Here is a 13697-nt window from a genome sequence, read left to right on the forward strand (position 1 = left end):
TTTGTGAATATTATATATGGTAAGATTGAAATACAAGTTAAGGACCAAGACTATGTGATCTAATGGTACCCGAGTTGAACTTTCATTTGTAAGGTTGTGAGATCGAGCCACAATGGAGGCGTTATTAACTCTTTGTGTTGCAGTAAAAAAAAAAAATACAAGTTAAGGAGTGTTTAGTTTAAGAAATACTTTGAGATAACGTAACAATTTTGGAGATAATATGAATTTAAGACAAAGTTGTTTTCCTAATTTTATTAAATAAGGCGATCAAAGCAATATTATTACATTATTTTTATGTTATATTTTATGAATACATGGTTGTCATGATGGTGTACATTACAAGTCACAACCCACCATCATATGGTTGTCAATCGTTAATTTTATCCCTCTTATTTTGGCCCTTTCATCATTACATGGCAAATTATACCGTGCATCTGTGTGCACCATGCATAGTGCAACGGATGCAAAAACGATGTCGTTTTGACTAAAAAGACGCGTCCAATTTTAAAAAAAATTAGTTTCGATTCCCGTCAACAACATTACATAGTCAATTCATGTCAATTTTATTTTTATTTTTCAATGCAAAGCTTTCAAATATTATTTGGCAATTTTTTTTTGAACTTTTTGGCCATTTGTACTTAAAAAAAAAAAAATAAAAAAGTTTAAGAATAACATCATCATCAGCATCATGAGATTTTGAGTTAAAATTGTAAGGATATAGAGAAAGAAAAATGTTTTGTTCCCCTCTAAAATTTTTCTCCTAAAACTCATCATGACCTAGCTTATAAACATTGGGTTTCCATGAATTGGTTGGCTGCTAACGTTTGGTTGGCTGCTAACGTGTTAGTGTCATGTAAGGATGTGAAATTAGGAGGAAATTTTTTGGAGAAAATAATAGAGAATAGAGAATTACAAATATGTTGATATAACAAAATATGATCTACTTTTGATAGTGAGAGAGAATTGTTGGGATAAAAATAGCTTAATAATTTATTTATTTTATTTTATAGGATAATATAATATGAGTAAAGCTAGACACTCTTTCACTTTGGCCATCGTATTATTTTAGTGCCTGAGTAGGAAGAAGCTAAATCGTTCTCTTCATTAATAATGAAAAGAGTTAATACCCAAAATCGTCCTCGACTATAGTGGTTTTTCTCAATTTCGTCCTAAACGACTTTGGCGACCTAATATCGTCCCAGACTTTTGTGTTTCGCTCAATTTCGTCCTCCATTTGTTATTCCGTCAAATTGGTGTTAAATAAAGGGACAATTCAGTAATGTCAATATTGATCTTTCTTTACTTTCAACTTGTGAAGTGCAAAATTCCTCTTTCTTGTACGAATTACACCCAGAATTACTCCCGGACCTGCAAATCAAATTTTATATTCGCAGTTTTAGGAGTAATTCTGGGAGTAATTCGTAAAAAAAAAAGAAATTTCACAGTTCACATGTTTATGAGTAAAGAGATGGCAATATTAAAATTACTTAATTGTCTATTTATTTAACACCAAATGGACAGAATAACAAATGATGGACTAAATTGAGCAAAAGCACAAAAGTCTGGGACAAAATTGCGCAAAACACAAAAGTCTGGGACGATATTAGGTCACCAAAGTCGTTTAGGACGAAATTGAGAAAAACCACTATAGTCGAGGACGATTTTGGGTATTAACTCATAATGAAAATGATTTGACTATTCAACATTTTTTATTTAGTAATATCAAAAGAGGAGTTGTAAGAAGTAAAAACATATGGGAAAGAAACATTTTCCATATAATAAAATTGCTCATGATAAAAATATCCTATGTGTAGGCTGTATTAATTATTTGATTGAATGAGAGAAAATAAAAAAAAAAAAAAAAGAAAAAAGAAAAAAAAATGTATGACAACCTTTATAATCAGTGGTTCAATTAAAAGTATATAAAAAAAAAGAGAAAAATGGGGAGGGAGTATATACAATATACGTTGCCTTAAAATAAATCCAATCCTCATGATAGATTATATTAACTCGGGTGGTCCGACTCAAATAATCTAGTAATTAATGATAAATAGTAGGAGATAAAGACAAAAGATAGTAGTATGGAAAAGACAATGACTCAATAGTCACAGACACAAGATTTGTATTAATGAGCTATGTAATGCAATTACAAAGATTGAAATAATCTCCCCCTAACGAGGCAACTTAGCAAGAACTTATATTACTTTGCTCTTAACCACCCCATGAGAAAAGGGCGGGTAGTTTGGACCTCCTTGACCGGGTCTAACACATCCACTGTGCGCGCTACAATCATCCATGAAGCCACGGAGGCCGAGCCCAAGAGGTCGGCCTTGGACCTCCTCAAAGGCACCGAGCTCGGAGCTCGACCTTGGACCTTCTCAAGGTGCCGAGCTCGGAGATCGGCCTTAGACCTCCTCAATGTGGCAAGCTCGGAGCTCAGCCTTAGGCCTCCTCAAGGCACCTAGCTCAGAGCTCAGCCTTGGACCTCCTCAAGGCACCGAGCTCGGAGCTCGGCCTTAAACCTCCTCAAGGTGCCAAGTTTAGAGCTTGGTGTGGGACCTCCGAGGTGCCAAGCTCAGGACTCGGCCTTGGGCCCAAGTTTGGTCAGGTTCGCTCAACTAGGTTGATTTGCTCCGGGTCCATTTGTAATATATTCATCACCAGTCCCCCACTCTATGAGCTGCGAGAAGTCGCCAGTGAAAGAGAGTATTTTTGCTCCATGACCTTTATCAACACGGTGCACAAATAAAGCATACATTGCTCGGCACCGACACGACCATGCCATTAACTTTGGCCGCCTTTGGGGTGCTCCATACGGGTGTTCCATACTTTTCTATGATCAGGCTCCAAGAGCTTGAGCTTCCCACTTTGCTTGGGCTGACCTCAAAGGTCTTGGCTCCTATCCTTGGTTGGGATCGAGAACTTGAGCTCCCAACTTAGCTTGAGCTCCAATCTTTGCCTTGAGCTCCAACCCCCCACCTCAAGCTCCAACCTTCGTCTTGATCGAGCTCGAGACCCGACCTCTACCAACTTTACCTTAGCCAAGTTCGAGAGCATGAGCTCCGCTCCTCGGCTTGAGATCATCATCTTAAGCTCCCTGCCTTGAGCTCCTTATCTTGAGCTCCCCACCTTGAGCTCCTCGTACTGAGCCCCTCAACTTGAGCTCTCTAGCTCGAGTTCCCAGCTTTTGTTCCTCACATTGATCTCTTCATCTTGAGCTCCCCACCTTGAGCTCCTCATCTTGATCTCCTCGTCTTGAGCTTCCGAGCTTGTGCTCCTCGCATTGAGCTCTTCAACTTGAGCTCCTCACCTTACTCCGGTAGAGCTCCAAAGCTTGAGGTCCAAACCTCAAACATGTGCAAAGACTTGAGCTCCTATACTCCGGTTGAGCTCCAAACCTCAAACAAATGCAAAAGCTTGAGCTCCACACCTTACTCCGGTGGAGCTCAAAAACTTGAGGTCCAAACCGCAATCAAATGCAAGGACTCGAGCTCCTCACTTTACTTTGGTGGAGCTGAAAAGCTCGAGTTCCAAACCTCAAGCAAGTGCAAAGACTTGTGCTCCTTACTATACCCCCGGTTGAGTTCCAAAACTTGAGGTCCAAACCTCAAACAAATGCAAGGACTTGAGCTCCTCACCTTACTCCGGTGGAGCTCTAAAACTTGAGGTCCAAACCTCAAATAAGTGAAAAGACTTGAGCTCCTCACCTTGTTCCAGTTGAGCTACAAACCTTGAAGTCCAAACCTCAAATAAACGAAAGACTTGAGCTCCCCACCTTTCTTCGGTTGAGCTCCAAATCTTGAGGTCCAAACCTCAAATAAACGAAAGACTTGAGCTCCCACCTTGTTTTGGTTGAGTACCAAAACTTGAGGTCTTGCTTCGGTTGAGCTCTAAAACTTGAGGTCCAAACCTCAAATAAGCGAAAGACTTGAGCTCCTCACCTTGCTTCAATTGAGGTCCAAAACCTTGTTTCGGTTGAGCTCCAAAACTTGAGGTTCAAACCTCAAAAAATGTAAGGACTTGAACTCCTCACCTTGTTCCAGTTGAACTCAAAAACTTGAGGTCCAAACCTAAAAAAATGTAAGGACTTGAGCTCCTTTTTGGGAGGTCGGACCTCGCCACCATTGCATCATGGACTAGATTTCTGTGTGTATGTGTGTGTGTGTAACACCCCCGATTTTCAGCATAATTTAAAATCATTAAAGCTTACTAAATAAGAACAAGTCTATCATTAATATCCCGAAAAGGTGGAAGCTAAATATAACACCCTCGATTTTTCATTATAATTTAAAACTTAAATATAAAGATAAGTCTAATCATTAAGTCAAAGCTTAGCGGAAGCTAATCGGTAAAATACGAGGGAGTTACGCCACATCTATTTAACTATAGATGCACAGGCCAAAAACTAAAACCAAATCCAAACATAAGTTCATATAAAAGAAGTCTAGGCTCACAGGCCACAAGTCTAAAACAACAAAGGGAAAAGCTACGCTATCTAAGCCTTCCACTAGCGTGCTCTCAATCGATCTACTCAACACCTGAAACACAAGGGTAGCACCCGTCAGCGAATAATACTGGTAACCTACCAATACTTGTTGAGTACAATATAATATAGATATAGAGAAAAACATTTGAGACTGGGAATACATTATATATAGTCTTTAAAACGAGGAATAGAGACAACACAAGACACATCATAGCATCACTCTCAAATAAAGACCAACATCCAACAATTACTCAATAATCAATAAGAACGACAAAAGTAATATGCTTAACAACAAGATACGTCATACGATAATCAATCAAGAGACAACATAAGTCATACTCATAAACCATGAGAGACAAGATTCACACTCAATGATACATACAAGATCCAAGTTCCAACCTTATGCCTTGTTCCGACCATTCTCACAAGGACAACCTTATTACAGTTCCAACCATTAACTCCTAGTGCCACCCTGTACACCAAGTCCAACCTTATCCCTCCGGAGCCTATACATGCTCCCCGCTTGCATTCCGCCAGCGTGCCACCGAACGTAGACATTCGTAATGTCATTAATCATAGTAGAATAATACTAATCACGTGATAGTCTATCTCCTTTCATTATTGTCCACCAATTTCATAACATTACACAGTCATCATCATAGAGGATTGAGGCTCATCAATAGCCCAATCAAGTATCAACAAACGTGTATAACATATGTACGAGATCATATCAAGGAATACAACCGATAGATTTCAATGAAAGGCATGAATAGACCATCAAACAACGCCATAACAACAATAAACTTTGATCCAACGATTACCATAATTGGCAACACAAGTTGCCAATCCTCATTAAAAACAAACGAACAACACATACTAGTATCAACAACATTAGAACTAACATGTACATCAAAAGGATAAACATAACGGTTCAATCAAACATTGGCAATTTCACATTAGTCCAACGAATCACAAGGTTGGACCTTAAGCACGATTCAAGACTCATAATCCTATCATGGATACTTAGGACACGTTCTAGACATACAAAATATAAAAGGAGACACACAAGTGCACCACGATTCAACAAAACGGAGGCCAAAGCATCACGTACCAATGGGCGGAATGGTGGGTGGACAACCACCTGCCACTCTCCCATACATGTACCAGCGGTGGAATCACGGGTGGGCCTCCACCCGCCGGTCCTTTACCTTCCACCCGCGGGAGGACTGCCACTCGCTGTTCCGCCCGCGGGTACGTACCTGTACCACAATAATTCCCTTCGGCGAAAAACATCAACATTGCCAAGTTCAAGTCCACAACACCCAAAACCTCACATTCAACAAGGAAATGACTTGAACACATGAATAGCTCAAAAGACAGCATTTAAGAACCCTAGATACAAGCTCTAACATGCATAAACACAAGATTATGCATCAAATCACTCACAACATCAAGAACATCAACAAAGTAGCAAGAAATCATCATAACAAGTGTAAAATAGGTTTTGTAAAGCATGAGTTACCTTTGTAGTCCAAAAGATCACTTCCTTCTTATCCCCTAGACTTCTTCTTGAAGTTCTTCCTCAACGAAGTCTTCTTAACATAACCAAAACCATACAAAGAAAACCACCACTTAAATAAAGACTAGGTAAAGCTAACCAAAAACACTATCTATGCTAAGATCTTACCCTTCCTAGTGCTTTGATGGTGGAAATGTGGAATCTTGGAGAGTTATCTTGCAAAGATGAAGGTGGATTTTACTTGGCTTGGGGAGTAAGCTACACCTCTAGAGAGAAGGTAGAGAGATTTGTAGAGAGAGATGGAAAAGTGGAAGGGGATTCTTGTGGGTTGGGTAAGGTCCTTAGGTTAAATCTGAAAAGTTGTAAGGAAAACCCCCCTTTGAATCCCTTTAAGGCTAGGAAACAATTTAAATACTAGGTACAAGGCATAAGACACTATGTACAACTTGTTGACTAGTGATTTGAGTCAATTTTAGGTCCTCTGACTATTACTTAGGAATTTTTATGAAGGAATTATGCCAAGCAATCATAGAATTAATTCAATAATTAATTCTATTCAAAGGATGGATTTTCGGGGTGTCACACTCTCTCCCCCTAACAAGAAGCTTCGTCCTCGAAACTTGGGTGCAACGAGGTTTACAATGATAACGGACGGCTTGCAAAACGTGTGATGAGTTTTAAGGATAGGTAGCAATCAAGGGTTTAAGTCACAAAGTTTCCACCAAGCAAACACTGCTAAGGCTAAGTCTAAAATCAACCCACTTACCTAAAACTAAATCTAAACAATCAAACAGCAAACAACTACGGTACCTTGGTTGAACAGGTCGGGGTAACGCTCCCGCATGCTATCCTCCAACTCCCAAGTTGCTTCCTCGGTTTTGAGATTACCTTTCTTTAGTTCACTTTGATATTGCTTGTACTTTGTCTTTTAGTTTGATCTTTTTCTTCTTTACTTGCTTATATTCAAGTCGTGCCAAGGGAAAATATAATAAGTGGTGTATAGTAAGAGTGTCCGATCACTCTTATATTTCCTTTATTCCTTGTGCTTAGCTTATGCCACTGACACTTTGTTGAGTGTATGATTTGAATTTGTCCATAGCAAAGGGTTGGGGCAAAGACTTGTGATGATGCTATATTTGATGAAAATCCTTTGCGAAAAGGGAGTTTATATCTCTATCCCTTGTATTCTTATAACCCCGGTTTTATTCCTAGAGTGTGGAAAAGGGCTTTGCTCGCATATTTGAGCTTTATTATTTCATTTAGCATGCACAAGTGATATTTCAAGTCCCATGCTTATCCTAAATTTGGAAAGGGACGCCCTTCAAGTTTTGACCCTTCTTGTTCCATTTCACCCGGCATTGAAAGTGAACATTGAGGACGATGTTCTAAAGTGTGGAAAGGACGTACTTTGTGTTTTATTTGAAAATTTTGACATTTGTATGGTGCTTGATTGAAGGTTGTGTGTAAATGGGAAGTGTGTCATTGCTTATATCATCTTGGAAATGTGATTTAATGATGTGCCAAATAGCTTAATTTGTGGAATATTCTTTGGAAATTGCCTCTTTACACCAAGTGAGTATTGATTAGAAACCAAATAGGTTTATATTTTTGTGTGCTTGCATGATGTTCACCTCTTATTTTATTTGGACCTTAGTAAATGATCTCTCGAAGTGGGAGTGTGTATATTCCAACTTGAGAAAGATAAATGAAGCGAACTTTGGAATCGACAAATCCCAATATGGCATGGGTCAAAAAGGTGAGCATTTGGTAAGATTTTGAGTGACCCCTACTCCTAAGTAAAAGGCATGAGGGGTTGTCAAGGGATGGGAAAAAAAGAGCCAAACAATGGCCACCCCAACGAGTGGAAAGATTTGATGAAGCCGTCTCGCTAGGATTTAGGGAAACCATTGCACCGTCTTCAAAAAAGCGTAGAGCTCTACGTGAAGTCGGTTGTCCCAACGACGTTATCCTAGGAGACGAGAAAATAAGAGAAGAGGTGAGCCACTCCGCTAGGATTCGGGCACCCATCGCACTATTTTCGAAAGAGCGTGGAACTCCACGTGAAGTCAGGTCACCCGATGTCGTTATCCTAGGGGGTTGAGAAGAAAAAAGAGTCCGCTAAGCCAATTGCCGTGTCCTACCTTCACTTTATTTACATGTTTGGTCTTGGCATTTTGGGAGGTTGATTGGTTGTTGTGTGCACTTCGTTCTCACTAGTGGGCTCAGCTTGAACGCCCATGCAAAATAGAAAGTGAACCAATTTTGGAAATGCAAGAATCGTCTCTTCTCCAGTGCTAGGACATGCCTCCTTCCAGTGGCCGTAAATTCCGCAATGAAAACAAATGAGATGTGTTTCCTCATATTCTATGGTTCGAACTCTGTTTCTCAACTTAAACTTTGATAGGAGGGGTTTTTTAATATCCACCTTCACCAATAGCCTGGCGTATCTTCCCCTAGTTTTGGTAGTGGTGTTCATGTCAGCTCTAATCGACCGACCAATCTTCCATCCAACTTTCTCCAAGAAGCTATAATTGAAATACTAGATGGGCAAGCATGGAAATCTTACCCATACCAATAGAATCCCCGTTTTATCAATGGAAGGGTCGAAGTTGGGGCTCCATTCTTTGACAACAAGGTAGCGGTCGAGAATCATCCAAGAACCTTGTTGTTTGACTATTGCATACTCCATCGCTGAAGAGAATCTCACTAAATAGTAGTCATTTTCCAATGCTATTAGGTCAAAGTGGGATTTGATGTTCCATGTAACACCCCTAATTTTTAAAACTTTTAAAGCTTATGGAATAAAGGCAAATCTATTATAAGTTCTCAAACAGAGCATAAACTAAACATAATAGTCGGGGTGCTATGCCACATCTGAGCTAGAGAACTCAGATGCACAGGCTAAACTATCTAAACATAAGAAATCCTCAAATCAATATTGGATACAACTTCAAGGCACGCAGGCCGATAATTGAACTAATCTAACTAAGTCCAGGCTCTGACTAGCGCGCTCCAAAGCTAAGGCTCATTACCTGAAAATCATTCGGTATAACAACAGTCAGCGAATAATGCTAGTAACCCACTTCAACGCGTTAAGTACAGTATAGGTAGATATAAGAAACTCATTTTGAAACTGGAATGCATATATACTTAAGAAACTCTAATTTAAATCCGAGAGCAGACTCAATCAAGCAATAGTAGATACTTTCAACACAATTAGACACACCCATAAAGATTCTAGCATGCATCCTAAGGTCATACGACTACGCAATACCAATCATATCATTATTCAGTCATCATCACACAATCAACAACAAGACACGTAATGGTGTGCACACATATGGAGGTGCCGCAGGACCAATCGCATGCCCATACATGAGGGCCAGCGCATATAGCTCTGACACGGCCCCGCAACACTTTAACTTGTACCGCAGCACAAGGAGATTGATCACAACCAATCAATGAACCGCAACTCATTTGTATCATAAACGTTTGATCGCAACCAAATGGTGGACCGCAGCCCTATTATCATATTTGTCTGATCGCAACCAGATTATGGACCGTAGCCCTATATATATATATATATATATATATATATATATATATATATATATATATATATATATATATATATATATATATATACACTAGTCTTTTCTATGCGCAATGCGCAAAAACATATGCCCAATATTTATATTTTTAAAAATAACTAACAAACTTTTACTAATTAAAATCAAAGTGAAATAAAATTTATTTATTATATTAATCTAATATATAATGAATATATAATGTTTTACAAATATTGTTATAATTAAAGAATATAAGAAAAGATATGGTAGATTCATGTGCATGGTAAGTAACGGAAAAGATAACGGAAGTTATAACGGTAAGGGTATTTTTGTCCAAAAAATTGTATAGTACAACTCTAAAAGCACAATGTACAAAATGATTAGCATTAAAAATATGGACATAAATGAGGGATATAACTTTGATTGAGACTTATTATGTTTTTAGATATATATATATATATATATATATATATATATATATATATATATATATATATATATATATATATATATATATATATATATATATATATATATATATATATATATATATATATATATATATATATATATATAACAGCTGATTGTTCTCAACCCACCAGATGGTCATTATAGCCAATTGATCGCAACCAATTGGGTTATCATGCACAACAACATAGAAGCCAAACAACATGCAACCCACATTAACACATAACGAGGGGGAATCATAGGGGAACACTTAACCCTACATAACTCATACGTAACAAACTATATTAACCCACTCATGACACTCCTACGGGATCATACACCTTTCTCCTAGGCCAACGGGATACCAATTCAACTAGCATGTAATGCACAAGACTCTTTTATCCTAAGAACGGTACCCGATACATCAAACTAGACTCACACACGACAAACGGGGTACAATGGGACACAACGGGACACGGGGAAACATCAAACGGGGAAAAACATCACGAACCACGCCGGGATTCCAGCGGGTAAGTGCAGGGTGGAGGACCACCCGCCAACCACCCGCCGGCGGCAGTCACTATTCCAGCGGGTGGCCGACGGGCAGTCCACCGCTCGCCGGCTGCCCACTGGAACAGTAGCAGCGGGCAGCGGGTAGGTGGCGCGAGGTCAGTCCCCCACCTACCCCTACTGATACTCAGGCAACTTTATGGTCCCGGGATCCTTTGTGGAACCCGAAACCATGTCCAAGCACATTCAAACACATAATAACGACACCACGTATTCAATTAATGGAATTAAACCAAGAACCACACCAAACACTTCCTAACCCGATTCCTACTCGTGCTAAGACTCAACACCCAATCATATAAATTCCCACCCAAACATACCAAGAATAACATAATACGAAATCCACGTTATTGCCCTAGGGTTCTAGACATAATCAAAATACAAGATCATTCATATAACTTATCATAGTATCAAGAACATCAAGATCATCACATAAGCATCAAGATTAACACGTAAACATCAAGATTATCATATAAACACCATATAAACCCTAGGCAAAGCTCTATCAAGACTCAAGCACACAGAATCATATATCAAATGAGCCAATGAATAAGATATAGCAAGGAAAATAGGTTTTGTTGAGACATGGGTTACCTCTTAGCCGTAATTAATCCTCCCTTAGATATTAAGGTTCTTCCCTAATATTTCCATCCGATTGATCTCCCTAGGCTTGGTGGTGGGGAATCTCTTGGGAATAATTTCGTGTAATATAACTATGGGTGGTGAGGGTTCTAATTACTTTCTAATCCCCTATTTATAGAATCAGGAATCCTAATCATAATCTGAATAGTAAAGGTGTACTTTCTTTATTCCTAGTAGGTATATAGGTCTAGGATTCCTAATTAGAATCTGACTAGTAAAAGACTTAGTCTCTTTATTCCTAATAGGCTTAGGACTCTAGTTTAGGCAAGAGTCCACGATACATGGTGGACCATATTAATTAACTAAAGGGAATCCTAACCAAATTAAATCCTTTTTAATTATTATTAATGGAATTAATTAAATAATTAATCCGGGATTGAAGACGGGGTGTTACATTCCACATTGCCTTCAGGTTTCTTTGCAGGTAGGTGTATCTGACTGTTTTGCCCCATAATTTTATTATCAGCGATTGAATCCACGACATCCGGAGCTTCGACTTCTCTGTTCTAGTGAGATAAATTCACAGACATTCCTTATCTTCATCATCCTCTGCAATCACATCATCATCGGATTCATCTTGGATGGATCAGTGAGCCAAGAAAAGGAGCCAAAGCCCAAATTGCTGTTGAGTTTCTCCATGTATATGAACAATTTCCTAAAGCCTTTGAGGACTTCTAGGGGACCTGGTTATGGCCAGATTCTTCGTTAAAAGCTGCTGGTTTGCTCCGTCGACTACCAATTCCATTGGTAGATGTGAGCCATGAAGATCCTCTAGTTGCAGCGGGCTAAGCTGAGGGTTGTTCGGGTCAGGAGGCACGTTTGACTTGTCCCTTTTAGACTTCTTAACGCTCTTCTCCATGAGATCTTCATCCTTAGAGGAAGGACGAGGGTTCCTCGGAGAGCTGTCGGAGAGAGAGTCATCACCCATGGATGATTCGTTCAAAACAGTGTGTTTATTATTATTTAATAGTACTGACAACATTATTTTTGACTGCAAGACTTGGATGAAGAATGGATGGAATACCAAATGACGTCATGTTTTGCGGGAACAAAATCAAGTGGCTGATTGGTTGGCGAAAAATTATGGGCCTTATTCCAACTTGTATCTTTTGTTTTTTTTTGCTCGAACACTGACCTTGCGACATGCATTCATAGGGATAGTATCGGGACTCCTTTTGCCAGTGGAGACTGATTTTTGCTCGTCACCCGGGGCTTCGCCCTTCCCTTTGTGTATATAACTTCCACATAAAATTTGTAGCTATTTGAAGGAAATGTGAGATACACTTCCTTTCTTTAGACATTCTCACATGTCTTTGTCTTTTTACTAAATTTGCCATTTTAATCCATTAATTTTTCTCTCCTACATACAATGTTTCTCAAGCTCAATCTTTTAATTACTCCATCCATCCCATTTTACCTGTCCGATTTGGATAACGAAGTTTGACTATAGTTATTTACAATTCAATTTTTCATAATATTAGTTTTAAAATTAATATATAAAATTTATATATTTAAAAAGCCACAAAGTATTGTTAAATACAAAAAATTAAATATAAAAATTATAAGAAAATACTAATGAAATTAAGCAATGAAGAAATATTTGATTTTAACAATGAATGGTAAACATGACAAGTCCAATGAGACAATTGGAGTAATTATTTTTAAATCATTTACTTCTATATTTTACCATTGCATTATTTATTTTAATTTTTAAATATATTGAAATACATACAAATATTTAAATGGTACTCCGTATTAAAGTAAAATCTTAACTATAATAAAGCTATATGGTTTGGGAAGTAATTAATGTTACAATTATTATTTTGGTGAGTAATTATTGTTATAATTATTGTCTCTATCGTTATTAATATAAAGTAGGCACAATATCCTTTACTATTAAGAAAAAAAAAAGCACAACATTTGAAAATTAAAATAGCTATTTTTTTCTCGCCCATAACGTAACAAAGGATTACATTTATTGAATTAATGGAGTTATTAAATGTTATGACAGTGCAATTAATGCAAGTCTCTACATATAATTTTTCTCCCTCTCAAATGCTTCAAAGAAATTGCAGAAGTGAGAAGGGATGAAGAAAGCAAATGTTGTAGGCCTTGGGTCAATTATTGGATTTCCGAATAAAAAAAAAAAATTATTTGAGCCATAAATAAAAAATTTAAATATAAATAAATAAATAAATAAATAAATAAATAAATATATATATATATATATATATATATATATATATATATATATATATATATATATATATATATATATCGTATGGGTCTTTAACGTTTTTCTGAATTTCTAAACTTATGACTTTTAAAAGAAAAAAAATACATTTGAATTATCTCCACAAAAAGTGGTCTTGGACTTATAGAATGACATTTGAGTTTATGGAATGACATGTGCATAAAGAATATATTATATAATCATATAAAAAAATGTGTTCAATTAGAGTTT

This window comes from Ipomoea nil, unplaced genomic scaffold (assembly GCF_001879475.1).
Source record: "Ipomoea nil cultivar Tokyo-kokei standard unplaced genomic scaffold, Asagao_1.1 scaffold2694, whole genome shotgun sequence".
Classification (NCBI taxonomy): domain Eukaryota; kingdom Viridiplantae; phylum Streptophyta; class Magnoliopsida; order Solanales; family Convolvulaceae; genus Ipomoea; species Ipomoea nil.